The following is a 15,393-nucleotide window of genomic DNA, read 5'->3' as shown; positions in this document are numbered from 1 at the left end:
TAAGAAAACTGGCAATCCACTTGCATAATTTCTCTGGAAGTCCATAGGCTGTAACTTTCGAGAGGAGCGCCTGATGCCACACCCGATCGAAGGCTTTTGCAACGTCCAGACTAACCGCTAAAGCTTCCCCCTTGCTCTCAACAGCACTTGCCCATCGGTGAGTTAAGAAGATTAGAAGATCACCAGCCGACCGTCCATGACGAAAACCATACTGTTGGTCACTGATCAGCTGGTTCTCCTCCAGATAACCCAATAGCTGGCTGTTAATGATGTTTTCCATCACTTTGGAGAGCAGGGAGGTAATAGCAATTGGTCTGTAGTTGGTTGGATCCGATTGATCGCCTTTTTTAGGGATCGGGTGCACTGAGGCAGTCCTCCATGAGGCAGGTACAATGCCGGTGTTATAAGAGTACCGAAACAGCTCAGTTAGAACCGGTGCCAGTTCGGGAGCACATCTTTTCAACACAATGGCGGGGATACCGTCGGGCCCACTCGACTTATGTGTATCAAGAGAGAAGAGAGCTTTTCGCACAGCATTCTGTCTGAAATGCACATTCGGCATGGAGCTCTTGCACCGCATGATAGTAGGCGGTACATTTCCTCTGTCATCTAATGTTGAGTTGGATGCAAAGAGAGCACCCAGAAGATCGGCTTTCTCTTTGGAGGAGTGGGCTAAAGTATCATCTTCCCGCCGCAAGGGTGGAAGCGAGGGCTTGCAGAAGTTTCCTTGGACAGCTTTGGCGAGTGACCAAAAAGCACGGCTCCCAGAAGGGTAGCGTAAAAGTTTCTCGCCTATGCTGCCAATAAACTCCGACTTTGCTGTGGATATTTTCCTCTTGTAGGCCCTGGCAGCAGAGTTGTACCGTTTTTTGAGAGCACTAGCATTTGGATCCTTATTAGACATTGCTTCTGCCCAGGCATGGAAACACTCTTGCTTCAGGCGAGCAGCCATTTTGCAAGGACGACCATACCAGGGCTGGGACTTACCGCCGACGAGTACTACAGAGTTTGGAATGAAAAGTTCCATTCCCTGCAGCACCACATCCGCAACTGAGTCAGCATAGTCACTTGGATCAGGTGCAAGGCAGACTTGCTTCCAAGGGTAGGATGCAAAAAATTCCCGCATCCCATCCCAATCTGCTGACCTATAGTGCCAAACGCGGCGACTCCCAAGTGAACGGGGCCGTGATGAACGCAAGATTGGCACTGTACTCCGAATTAAACAGTGATCTGAAGTCCCAAGAGGGGCTTCGACTTTTACCTGATAATTAGCCGGATGGGAGGTCAGCAGAAGGTCTAGTATAGAGGGTGTGTGGTCAGCAATGTCGGGTAGTCTCGTTATTGAGGAGACCAGTTGCGTAAGTCCGTAAGCCATCGCGAAGTTGTGTACAGATCTCCCCGCATGATCAGTGGTACGTGAACCCAACCATTGGGTATGATGGGCATTAAAATCGCCTAAGATAATTATTTCTGCGGAGGGGATCTGTTCATGTACTGCATCAGCCGTTGTTTGGATGTGCTCGATGAGACGGTCGGTTTCTGCATCACCACTATGTGACCGATACAAACATGCGTAGATGCGGGGATGGTCACCACAGTCCGCACGGAGCCAAATAATTGATAGGTCAGTGCCCTCAAGACCGACAAGACGACGATAGCAAATATCCTCCCTCACAAACACACACACACCAGCTCGTGGGATGAAAGTGTGCTCCAGTTTGTATCCTGGGTAACAGAGATATGTTGTGTCGGAAGGTGAACGAATTTGTGTCTCTGTAAGAAACAACAATGCCGGCTTTTCTGTCTCTAGGTGGTGATGGACGGGATTCAGGTTAGAATGCAGGCCTCTCACATTGCAAAAGTCTACGGACAATGAAGGTGGCACAGACTTATGTGCTCGTTTGCGCTTGGTGGTATTCTTGAGCGGGATTTTGCCCTCCCCAGAGTACGCAGGGCAGCCCGAGCATGAATGCTCAGGAAGGGATTCTCCAACACTGTGAAGGTTGGTACCCTCCTGGGGTAAAAAGTAATTTAATTCCGCTGCCATGTTGTTCATTAAAAAGAGGTAGGGATAGGATTTATGATGGGAATAAAGGAAAGGATAGGTATAGGAAGGGAATAGGATGGGCCTCCGGACCTCCCACTCACCGTACGAAACACAGCAGCATTTGCATGCTGCTATTTCACGCCGGTTTTCTGTGGGAGTGTGGTACCTTCCCCGGTGCGAGCTGGCCCAATTCGTGCCGAAGCATGCTCGACTCCCACTTCAAAAGATTTGAAGAATTTAGTAGAATGGGCACCTTTTAAAAAAACCTATTTTGTTTCACAACTTCTTTGCATAATATACTCAAAACCTTACCCTATTCTCAAAATATAGGTAATAGGTATCATCATCATCATCATCATCATCAGCCCATATATGTTCCCACTGCTGGGACACGGGCCTCCTATGAGGGTACAGGCCATAATCCACCACGCTGGCCAAGTGCGTGTTGGCGGATGACACATGTCGTGAACTTTTTAATTCTTCGACATGTCGGTTTCTTCACGATGTTTTCCTTCACCGTTCGAACAGTGGTGATGTTACAACATGCGCAAATAAATTGAAAAATCAATTTATTTCCTGCGCGCTCGCCTGGTCTCGAACCCCGGACTTATCGATTCGAAGTCCGAGGTCTCACCACTGAGCCACCACTGCTCCACTGCTGGTAATAGGTATACTTGACATAAATACACTCGATATACGCTATTTATTGAGTAACATAAGTAACATTTAGTACTCATAAAGTAGGTTTTATTGCTGTCCTACAATATCGTCCTCCAGACTGATATTCTTCTTTGTAAAAATGATTACTAACACGCAATTTTTGACAATAATTTCCGAAGTTATTCAGACAATTTTACCATATTAATGCAAACGTCTATAAAGCGCTCATAAAAATTCCCGTGCGTGTTTTCTATTTTTATGTAGACAATAATATGTTCATGTAGTAATTGATATTACACGACATGTCTGAAGAATTGTAATGTAGCGGAAATCTGCTGATACACAATATAATTTGTTTGTGTACATTTCATTTTATTAAACGTTGCTTGGCTTATGAGATTTCGTACTCATATTCAATCCGAATTTCCTGCTCAAGACATTTTTATTAATAAAACAACAAACACGAATATATACTTTATAGTTTATAGGTTACATACGACACACAAACACAAATAGTAGATGCGATAAAATTGGAATTTGACCCTGTGGAACGATTTACCATCCTCAGTGTTCCCAAACAGATTCGACGCAGAGGCCTTCAAGAAAAGGGCATATTTATACCTCAAAGGCCGGCATCACATTCGCGGTGGCCCTAACATCGCGAATGCTTATGGGCGGCGGGCATCACTTTCCATCAGGTGACCCGCCAGCTCGTGTGCCTGCTTAAGCGATAAAAAAAAATTCTTTTGTTACGCAGAACATCGTTTTATACTTTTAAAACTACACAAAAGCAACCATTACTCCTTAACAAGACAAAACAGTGTAAAGAAAACACTAAGTACATCGTAAATAACGGACTGTATACCGCACATCATAATTTAACAAGAGCTACTTATCTCGCTAAAAACTAGAGAGAATTCCGCATAGTTGATAACAAAATAATCCCATAAGACTGTGATCCTGATATGTTATCAAGTAATCTTTGCGATATTTGGTAGGTCTTTCGTCTCCACCAAGGGCATCGAGATGTGATTCGAGCTGATATAGATATTGTAAATATTGTCTGTCGTAGTTTATTTTGTTGTGAGTTAATCACTACGCTTGTATGTATTGTTTTAGACAGAAGGAGGGATAATTTGCTTTCAATTTAATTTGATAATTACATTCTCTGAGATATTGAAGATGTATTACAGTAACAAGAAATCATTGCTTGTATACATAATCTACCATCCATATTATATTATTTTTTTAAAGTTTTTGATACCTACATACTTTAAGTAGGAAATTGCAAATGAGATGTTTTAGTTAAAGTATTTAGCAGCGAAAACACACTAGAATATTCATTAGCCAGTATTCGTTATCTAGTATTCACGTGAACATAATAACAACAAATCCTTATCAAACACAATCTTTTCCGCGTCATATTTATAAGGAAACTAAAAGAAGAGGAAACTTTGTATTGGCTCAGTCCCAAGCATGTCCCAAGGCTGTATCGAGTGATAGCATTTCAAAACTTATAAATGGTGTATTATATTCTGTGTCAGAAACTGTGATGCATGTTCAGAACGATCTTACTTATAAATGCGAAACTTTGTAAGGATGGATGTGTATTTGTACGTTTGTTACTCTTTCACGCAAATACTACTGAACCAATTACAATAAAAATTTAGCACACATATAAATGGTAACTTGGATTAACACATAGGATAGGTTTTATCCCGGGAACTACGCGGGTTTTTCTTTGAAAATGCCGCAGGCGGAAAGCTAGTTTATTCATAAATCTATACTGCTAGCTGACTTCTACAGGGGTCTTAGTACGCAATGACAAAAAGAAAAATGATGGTCCAAACGCTGATACCGGATGCGTTAAGATACTGTAATATAAAATATAACAGTATCTTAAGATAAAATATTATAGTATCTTCACCGTGTGTGACGCGCTTTAGTAACAGACAACGTAGCAAACTTACTATAAAAGTTTGCACTTCACTACATAGTATAAAACAAAGTCGCTTTCTCTGTCCCTATGTCCCTTTGTATGCTTAAATCTTTAAAACTACGCAACGGATTTTGATGCGGTTTTTTTTAATAGATAAAGTGATTCAAGAGGAAGGTTTTAGTATATAATTTATTAGGTTTTAGACAAAGCGGGTGAAACCGCGGGCGGTTAGCTAGTTATAATATAAATTTAAATAATAAATTAAAATATCTTGTTAATATTATTAAGCTGGCTGGCTTAGATGTTGCTTTTACGCGGTATTTGGGATATTATAAATTGAAATTCATCTTAATACTATTATAAAGGCGAAAGTTGGTTTGGATGTATGGATGTATGGATGTATGGATGTTTGTTACTCTTTCACGTAAAAACTACTGAACCGATTACAATGAAATTTAGCACACATATAGAGGGTAACTTGGATTAACACATAGGATAGGTTTTATCCCGGAAATCCCACGGGAACGGGAACTATGCGGGTTTTCCTTTGAAAACGCGGGCGAAGCCGCGGGCGGAAATCTAGTTTAACACTAAAATAAAGTTTTTAGCCTTCTAGGAACAGTTGTAGGATATAATTGATTCAGAATAATTCTACTCTTCTAATTTGCTTCACTTTATTTTTATGAATTGATATGATTACTTACAGTTTTTGTAAAACGCCATATAAAACATTTTGCTAGCGTACCGGCACACGTATTTAAATGAATATTTTTTTTTGCTCCATAAAATACATAATAATTTTTCCTACCAAGTCAAAGTAAACTTCAAACTCGAAATTATAAGAATCAATAAATAGAAGAACATTAGTTAAATAAAGACATATTTCCCCCATTGTTATATCATATAACAGATAATGATTGCAGAGAGGGAATTTAGTATTGGGAGGGATAGGGAGGATCACACTTACCTTGCTATCAAAGTTTATGGCGTGCTTCATTATAGCCCGTTAATTTAATTGGCGGTAATTTTGTATTAAAGATCTTTTTATTATTCTTGTTTATTACACGCGTATTAGTTACTTCTGGAGCGCTTTTTATAAAGACTTTAGTATTCGTTTATGTTAAGAAGGCGTAGCGTATAGGCCATGTGGTATTTTTGGTATTATCACACTACATTATAAGTAACTAGCTGTGCCGCGCGGTTTCACTGCGTAGCTCCGCATCTGTTGGTCTTAGCGTGATGATATATATCCTATAGCCTTCCTCGATAAATGGGCTATCTCTAACACTGAAATAATTTTTCAAATCGGACCAGTAGTTCCCAAGATTAGCGCGTTCAAACAAACAAACAAACAAACAAACAAACTCTTCAGCTTTATAATATTAGTATAGATAAGTAGCGCTAAGTACGTAATAATATGTAGTAAACATATTTATGTAGTTGATTTCGTTCAATAGTTATTTTCCGTTGCGCCTTGTACTAATGCCTGCCATGACATAGAATGTGCGCATACGAAGAATAATTATCGAACTTGTTTAATTATTTTTAATGAATTCTTTACCAAATAAAACAAAACTTCACCCTTTTTCTCTAGAATTAAACAGAACGACCTACCCCAACTCGGTCATTGTAGAGAAAATTATAATTATACAAAAGTACGTATTCTTTTATTCGCGGCTAAGATTAATCTAAAGGCGAATTTCAAGTTTCATTTAATTCAGAAGAACAATACAAAGATTAATTACTGCTTTTTGTATTGAAACTGAGATCCTTGGATCTTGAGTTAAAAGAAACTGCGAAATGGTTGGGATATTATAGCATATGTGATTTTTCTCAGATAGTAAATGGCTGGGGATTTAATCGAATACATTTTATATTTTATTTTTCTTTATTTTTGTCAGAAGTAGAGCTTTTTGCTTATTTATCTTCGTCTTATTTATTAATATTTAGTTCCTTTAATATTAAATAAGAACGTATTATTTTCTGTTTACTAGTTTGAAATAAAGATTTAAATATTCTTTGAACTAGGTATAAAAAGCTAGGTACGTTATTAGTTTATCATGGACAATATTATCTTACAGAATTTATTGGACATTTGACGGGTAAAATTTGTCTTTGTTTTGAAGTAGAAAAAATCCGTATCCATAACGAAACTAAAACAGGTTGTATGTTCCTCTATCAAGATCGGGATCGTTACTTTGCTTCTAAAATACCTACAATATCTTTGATATCTTACTGGCTTTGAAAAGTGTAAAGTTATGAAGGATTTAAAGGAAGTTTCTAGTCTAAGAAATGGAAATGTGAAGAGATTAATAGGAACCGTTTCAGTTGCAAGTTTCATAGAAATCCACTAACTGTAAAATACAGGTACTAGGAAGTTTCAACTATGTAGGTGGATTATGAATATATCTAAACTTAAGGGTAAGTTTGTAAGATAATAATATTTTAAGGCAGAGAGGTAATACTCAAAATGTTGATTTTACTAACTAGGTATTGAAATAGTTTAAACTATTCGAAAGACGTGGGTTCGAATCCCGTCATGTGTTCGATTTTTTCTATTAAAAAAATGAAATAGTATAACGAGGTTTAAACAAAGAAGAAAAATACCTACATAATATAAGGTAGGTTGTCGAGCAGTAGCGTAGAAATAGTGCCAATTGGATTTAAAACTAAAGCTACGCTGTCAGTCTGTCCGTAGTTCCAAGCCGTAACTTTGGATTTTCAATTGAAAATTTCCGAGTGTGAATTAGTATGAATTCTACAACAAATAATAAAAAATATGTCAATAAGAAATGCGTTTTCCATCTACAAGCTAATGTAAAATTAGTATCAAAAGAATTGTTGACTTAGAAAAGTTATCCTATAGAAAATGCCTAGTCAGATTCATACTGACAAAAGAGGTATGGTAATTGTCTCTGTAAGTTTGTAGGAAGCAATATATTCAGTTTGGATGTCCAAGGGATGTATGTCGGATGTAATATGGCCTGTTGACTTGGGAGTTAATATCCTGATTAATCTTATTGGCTTTCATTTTACACTGGTATAGAGCAGTGTGGATTAAATTGTTGTTGTTGACTTTGTAATGTTCAAGGTTTCCTTGTGTTGAAGGAATTGGTATATTATAAAGGGTAATAGGGTATGGGAAATAATGAACATAATTAAAATGTTCATAAATGTGTGCTGCTAGCGCATATTTTGTAGTGATTGACTGATAGCTATACTGATTTGTGTACAAGGTTATTATTATTTTTCTTATTGAAGAATGAAGCGTTAATAATTTTTTAATTTTAAATTTTTTTTCTTCTACTGTATTGGGATCTACTGTGTTGTGGGATATAATATTGTATTTAATGTAGTTTATAATATATTTGCACGCTCAACTACGAGCAGAATGTTTAAGGATCTATATTATCTGTATCTACAAACATCTTTGTAATTCTACATTATGCAAATAAAGCAATTTGAATTTGAATTTTGAATTTTGAATAGTTAAATAAAATAATGTTACACATTACGAATTGAAATCAATTTTTTAATTTGCAGGCGATGAGTATCACTAAGTATCAAGAATTATTAGAACGGAAAAACTTTTGAGAAACTATATAATATAGAGTCTATATTGTAACCAAAATTAAATAAACGCGAGGACAGCAACAACCTCATAAAAACGGTAACGGGAAATATTCGCAAATTGTAAAGAAAATTTAATTCGTTGGTAAATTTTATGGTCGAGGTTATTGTTTCTTAGGCTTTAATATTTGAAAGTTTATGGCCAGTATTAAACTCTTCATAATTATGACATTGCAGAATTGTTTTAGAAATTATTGCTTTAAATTACCTATTCATGTTTCTAATTATTTTAAAAACTTGTTTCAATCGTTTTTATTTATACTAGAGATGGTGTCAAATTGGTTATAATTCTTCGCCCGCGTTTTCAGAGAAAACCCCGCATAGTTCCCTTTCCCGTGGGATTTCTGGGATAAAACCTATCCTATCTCTCAAGTTGGATCGAACTGCACATGGTGTGCGAATTTTATTATAATCGGTTAAGTGGTTTAGGAGTCCATTGAGGACAAACATTGTGACACGAGATTTATATATATTAAGATATAATATGTGTATCACTGTAAAATACCACTAGTATGGAAAATTTAAATCTGAACACATGTATTTACCAAATAATCAAACTTCGTTGCAAACATATCTCATAATCCGTTACAGACATCTAAACAGACATCCTTTCAATGTATGGAACAGAAGTTCAAAGGTAATATTCACGATGAAAAATAATTTAAAATAGAGACAAAGATACCAGAATAGTTACGACAGATGTTTACCATCCACGTCCATTTTCGACCTAACAAGATAGCATGAGGAATGTGGATTAAAAGACTATTAATATGCTATAAAAATTTCCATAATAATATACCTACATCTATAGGTATAAAATATAGTCAAGTTCACTGTATAACTTAGGAACGACTGAACCAATTTAAATGATATTTATCTAGTTGGATTCGATCTTCATTAGGGCAACAATACCTATATTTGTAACTGCATTCTTGCAAATAGATGTAATTTGAATTTCAATTTGATAAGGATAATAACTGATAAAATTTTGAAAACAAACATTACGATAAAATTACGATGGACAGACCTGGGTTGAACAGCTAGTTTCGTATAAATCACTTTTTATTATTGTGAGCGTATTTCGTTCACACTGCTGGGACATAAGATTCGTAATAAAAAAAAGGGTTCAGGCCATACACATTCTTTCTGTCATGGAATATATTGACTCCATGACGATTTTGATGTTGATCTGTTGTTCTAGTCTATACTAATATTAAAAAGCTGAAGAGAAATTTTATTTAAACGATTAATATCATTAACTACGGGTTCGATTTGTAATATTATTGTATTCTTTCAGTTTCAGATAGGCCATTTATCAAGGAAGGCTATAGGCAATATAATATAATATTATCACGCTAAGACCAATAGGAGCGGAGCAATGCCGGTAAAACCGCGGGCAGAACTGACATTTACATAATGGCAGTAATTATTATAGTCCCTATAAAGATTAAAATGTAACGATCCTGTAATTACCTCAACGTAGGTACTATATATTCCCACGCGAGTCATAATCTCTCACAACAAACCCCTAAATGTTTAAATAGGCCAAAAAGTATATTACAATTTAAAATAATTACAGTAACTATTATATTTAGCTTGAATAATTTGTTTCGTGTGCAAAATTGCGAAACATCGCGAACCTATGTACGAAAACATTACGCAATTTTGTAATTACTTTTAAATCGACTGGGATACCATTTAAGTAGCATACCTGTATAAAAACAATACTAATTGATATTTATAAAAAAGTTTCAATTAAATTAATATTTAATATTGTAGGTTATATGTATGTAGGTATATAATTTTCACCCATATCCCGATGAGCAACAACCAACAGGTTGTAAAACATAGAAAGACTATGAAGGTCCCAAACACCTTTTATTACTATATATTTTGCACGATAATTAACTGATAGAACTTTCAGAGGTTCTGATTTCGCTATAAAGAATATAAAGATAAACACTATTGACCTATTTCAGGATCATTTGTAAGGAATTTGATAAAAACACACTTAGCTATGTCTTCTACGATCATCTTACGTCTAGACATCTTAGGAAATTTGTATTTCCTAAGAATTGTATTTGTATTTCCTAACGTATAACTGGCTTATTCTTCCTAAAATAAAATGTTTATTTTTTATGTAACAAGAAAATTCATTCGTGAAGAAGTAAAAGCACAATGAGGCATGATTTATGAGTGTGTTTTGATTTTTCTGTTTCACATTTTGTTGTTGTTATATGATGAATATTTACTTACTAATTGTTGTTGTTGAAAACTTCATAATTTGAGTTAATACTTATAATAAGAGAAAAAATATGCAAAATTAATATCACAAATCACAATGTATTACTTCCGACTTAGATCGTACAATTTGCATATTTAATAAATTTTTATCAGTTTCGTCGTTTCAGCCGTGGGACGACCACTGCTGGACAAAGGCCTCCCTCAAGGATTTCCAGTACGACCGGTCACCGGCGGCCTGCATCCAGCGGCTCCCTGCCACTCGGATCAGGTCGTCTGTCTTATCATTTTAAATAATCGCAATATTAATAAAATAGTTTTAGCTAAGGTCATGTGGTATTTAAATATTTACTGCTAGTTTTTTTAAATGTAATATAAAATCTTTATAAATTTTAACTAGATCGAAGAGATTGACTGTATGTTTGTTCAATTGTATCTGCTCACTATCTAGTTATCAGAATATTAATTAAACTGTTGAAACGCTTTTTACGACTGTAAGTATTTATGTGTTTACTTTATTTATATACGGTTATTTCTTGGTACGCTTGGTTAAAGATAAAATTCAAATTCAAATCAAATTCAAATTCAAAATTTATTTATTATTCACAATTTTTTTACAAACTTTCACATAAAATGTAAATCCCTAGGAACCACCTAGGAAAACCTGTGCGGGGTCAACCAGTGAAGGTACAAAGAGTTTTACGTAATTGTTTCCATTGTTTTTCAGTAAAAACTTGTTGCTTGTAAGCTTTAAATAGCTTGTAGAGTTATTGTAGATTACGTAAATGTCACATCACCCGCATCTGTTAATAACAGAAGAAAATATATAAAAGAATCGTTCTCGAAATGTTCAATTGTTATGAAGTGATCACATTACATATTGAAGATAAATTACAGGATACAAATAACCAGAACAATAAACATGGCCTTGGTTTAGTTCTTAATATACCGAAGATATCATTTTCAAAAGATATCAACAATTCTTATTACTGAATGTTGTTTATTTCAGTAATAATTGAGGTAGCCCTCAGGGCTATCTTATTAAGTTCCGTGTTTTTTATTTACAACTAGCTTTCTGCTCGCGGCTTCGCCCGCTTTGTCTAAAACATAATAAATTATATACTAAAACCTCCCTCTTGAATCACTCTATCTATTAAAAAAAACCGCATCAAAATACGTTGCGTAGTTTTAAAGATTTAAGCATACATAGGGCCATAGGGACATAGAGACAGAGAAAGCGACTTTGTTTTATACTATGTAGTGATAGGCATTTCGTATTATCTTATGGACTTTGAAATTTGAGTACATTGAAGTTAACAAAATAATTCACTTTAGTGCTCCAGTCACTTTTATAATGTTAAACATTCTTGTTATTTTAAAACTAATTGACCTGAAAGAAGTTTCCTATCAAATTATAAATGTGATATAAGGTAACTCCCACATTTCCCGATTCGTTTTGTTAAATTTTCGGTTCGTCAGCAGGACTTTCCTCAATTTGTTTTTCTTCTGACAATAACAAATACAACAAACAAACAATTACTGATTTGCGAATTATTTTCTTGTTGTGATGAGTCGTGTGACCGATTGCGATCCAGCCAATCATACGTAATGCAAAGGAAAATAAGGAATCATTTTTCTATATCTATATATACATATAATTATACAATAAATAATATAAAATACTCGTGTCACAATGTTAGTTACCATAATCCTCTGAAATAGCTATAGCTATTATAATATATACCTACATATACAGATATATAACACCTATGTTATAGATAAGAGATAGTTTGCGTAAAAACATGTCAAACAAGTTGTAAATTATCGACAGCTTAACTCTAGTAGACTTTAAGTCTCAAGCTTATCTAGTCGTTAAAGTGACATTAAAATATTATCCCGGAACGGTTAGGAGATAATAAATTTCATAATGTCCCAGGAACGGTGTTCTCACAAAATACCGTAGAAAACTTGCGCAGTATTAGAGAGGAATTTCAAATAGTGTAATAAAAATTCGCAGAAATAATAAAAATTCTCGTTACATTTTAAATACCTTGCTCTTGGCTATTTCTTGGACAACTATTATGATTTACCAAGTTGGTATGAAGGTATTTGACCTTACTTTTTTAGCAAAATTTCGATCATAAACAACGTGTAAAGTATAGTTCTATGAATATACTCTTTTATACTAGGAAATATAATCGTTTTCAATCTTCTGTGAAACTATTTCCTAGTATTGCATGTGGCCCAGCTTTTTCCGACTCAAATTATGATCATTTTCATATGAAGAAAAATCAATATTCAAAGTAGGCACTTTAATACAAATAGTGTCAAAATTACCTTTGTTATTCCAATTCTCATACATATGTATTGCTTTTATATGTTTATTTAGTGACTTGGAACAAATGAGTATTTTTAATACTCATAGTTTCTATACAATATTTGTCCTAAATCGTTGTTAATGAATTAGTAATTTATTTATACAGAGTAATGGTAATAATCTTATTATTCATTAATCTTCTTATATATAAAAATGAATCGCAAAATGTGTTGGTAAGCGCATAACTCGAGAACGGCTGAACCGATTTCGATAATTCTTTTTTTATTATATTCCTTGAAGTACGAGGATGGTTCTTATGTAGAGAAAACGTAAATATTATGTACCACGGGCGAAGCCGGGGCGGACCGCTAGTTAATAATAAATAATAATGCCACAGTCTAACAAATATTATTTTCTATATGTACCTACTGTGATAATACAGAGGAAATTTTTAATCGCAAAATTATCCTGAATTCTATACTTAACATGTAATTAAATAATAAATTTTGAAAAATCGATGAAAATAAATGTAACGTTCTTTTACATTCTGAATTTATAAATAATTAATAAAATACATAAAATATACGTAATGTATAATTAAAACAATTTTATATTATTTAATCAGAGTATTAAATTCAAATCGAATGATAGGTGCAACACCTGGTTAAAAGTTTACGAAACAAATTTTCAGCAACAGAAGCAATAATCACGAGGAAACCAACAATTTTACTGAAATTATACTATATTGTAATAGACATGTTGATACTTAGTAATAGAAATTTATTTATTACTGCTGATTAAAATTAATATATTTACAAATGTATTTAAACTATTTAACGTAAATAATTTAAATACGTCAATTATTAAAATTTTATTTTCTATACTTACCTCTAATAAACAAGATTTTCAGCTGATATTTCGAAATAGACTGCAAAATCTCTAACAATCTGCAATTGAGTACTTCACTTTACACTTTACATTATAATAAAGTTCACTGAAGAAACTGAAAAAGTTTTTAACAAATTACAAACTGTCAAAATTTTAATTCCCGCCAAAAAATTGACAGCTTGGTTTTTTTATTCTTTTTTTTTGGCACACGCTTTTCCAGCCAGTGTCAAACAGCCAAGCTCGATCGCGGTTTGCAAGTTTGGGATGGCGGAGTGACGTGCTCCTCGTATGGTATCTGTAATCGAACTGAAGTACAACACTGGTCTCTTCAGTATCCGACGCCATGACAGAATACTTACAGTAATTAAGTCGTTCCAACTTTTAACTTATAATTGAGAATCACACCTTCCATACTGTTATGGTTTTTGGGCTTTGGCTTGAGCCTTGAGGCGTGGTAATTGTTTTGAAAACTGATAACAGAATTCTGACTCGTGTCATAGCAAATTATAATTAAGTTTCCACGAACTATCATCAATTATTCATGAGTGATACAACTTTTGAAATGTAATAAATTTTTATGATTTATTCATTTTATAACAGCTTACGAACTCAATTTTAAATTTAATTTGAATTGAACCGAGATCGAATTATAAGAAAGTTCTAAATCTTAAAATAATAATAAAATTCAACACGTTTTGAGGCGAGACAAAAATTTATTGAAAATATTATTTTTCAAAGACGAAAAATAAAGGCTTATACCTATTTTCTATATTGAGAAATATAATTATTAAGGTTTAACAGATGAAATAATAAAGTAAGATTTTCAAGCAATATGAAGTATGTGTAACAGTTAATATTTCAGTTTCTAAAACGATAAAACTGAAAACAGTTAGCGCTGTGTTCGAGGAGAGAATAGAACCAAGAATAGAACTTTTCCCAAAGAGAAATATTGCAAGTATAAATATTCCGAATCCGAATACAAAATATAATAATTATTGTTTTACATAAAAATTGTACGTGTTTTGTTTAGTTGCTTTATACCAAAGCTTTGTATCATTTCAATACATGTAATTGACAACTCGATTGAATCGAATAAAAATGTTCACCTTTAAACTTTTTATCTAAGTGTGAACACTTTTATTGCAATAAAAAGCCGTCCCGTAGTTCAAAATATTCTTTGCATATTATAAAAAGACTTGCCTTCGGAAATAACTTTCCATCTCCTTCAAGTTTGCCTAAGTGCTACGGCCTTTGTAAGTTCCGATTTGACATTTAGACCGGGCACAGACTATACAAAGTTCCTTTATACCTATAGCTATATGTGTATCTAACTTTGTACACACTTCCTTATTTATATACTAGGTTTTTTGAAGTTAAAAATGTGCAATTTTTATATCATTAAAATAATATGTTCGATACATAGGTACAAAGGTTCCAATTATTGGAATGACATAGAAACCGATCGCCTTCATGTAAACAAGCAGTACTTAAAGTCAAAGAAGAATCAATCTTAGAAGAAGGGCGTAAAAAAGTATAAAAACATAGGTATAAAACACAAATAGATGTTAGCAATAAAAATAGAGTGCTTATAAATCCGACGAATAGTAACTATAGTGTTGTACAAAAATGTTTTTCCGTTAACATATTGACGTACACATAAATATTTCAAAC

General features: G+C 34.0%; 1 protein-coding gene across 1 annotated transcript in view; it reads right to left on the bottom strand.

Moving 5' to 3' along the window:
• LOC149484223 (prolactin-releasing peptide receptor-like) overlaps positions 1 to 14,072 on the bottom strand; it is a 67,090-nt gene extending 53,018 nt beyond the window's left edge. The window contains exon 1 of the mRNA XM_089701827.1: positions 13,723 to 14,072. The gene's annotated coding sequence lies outside the window, so the exon portion shown is untranslated. The remainder of the gene's footprint in view (positions 1 to 13,722) is intronic.
• Positions 14,073 to 15,393: the final 1,321 nt, after the last annotated feature.

The sequence above is a fragment of the Colias philodice genome, chromosome 12, assembly GCF_061535455.1.
Source record: "Colias philodice isolate Cphi_HAF_F1 chromosome 12, ilColPhil1 Martin Lab GWU primary, whole genome shotgun sequence".
NCBI lineage: Eukaryota > Metazoa > Arthropoda > Insecta > Lepidoptera > Pieridae > Colias > Colias philodice.
This window is presented reverse-complemented; position numbering and strand designations above follow the sequence as displayed.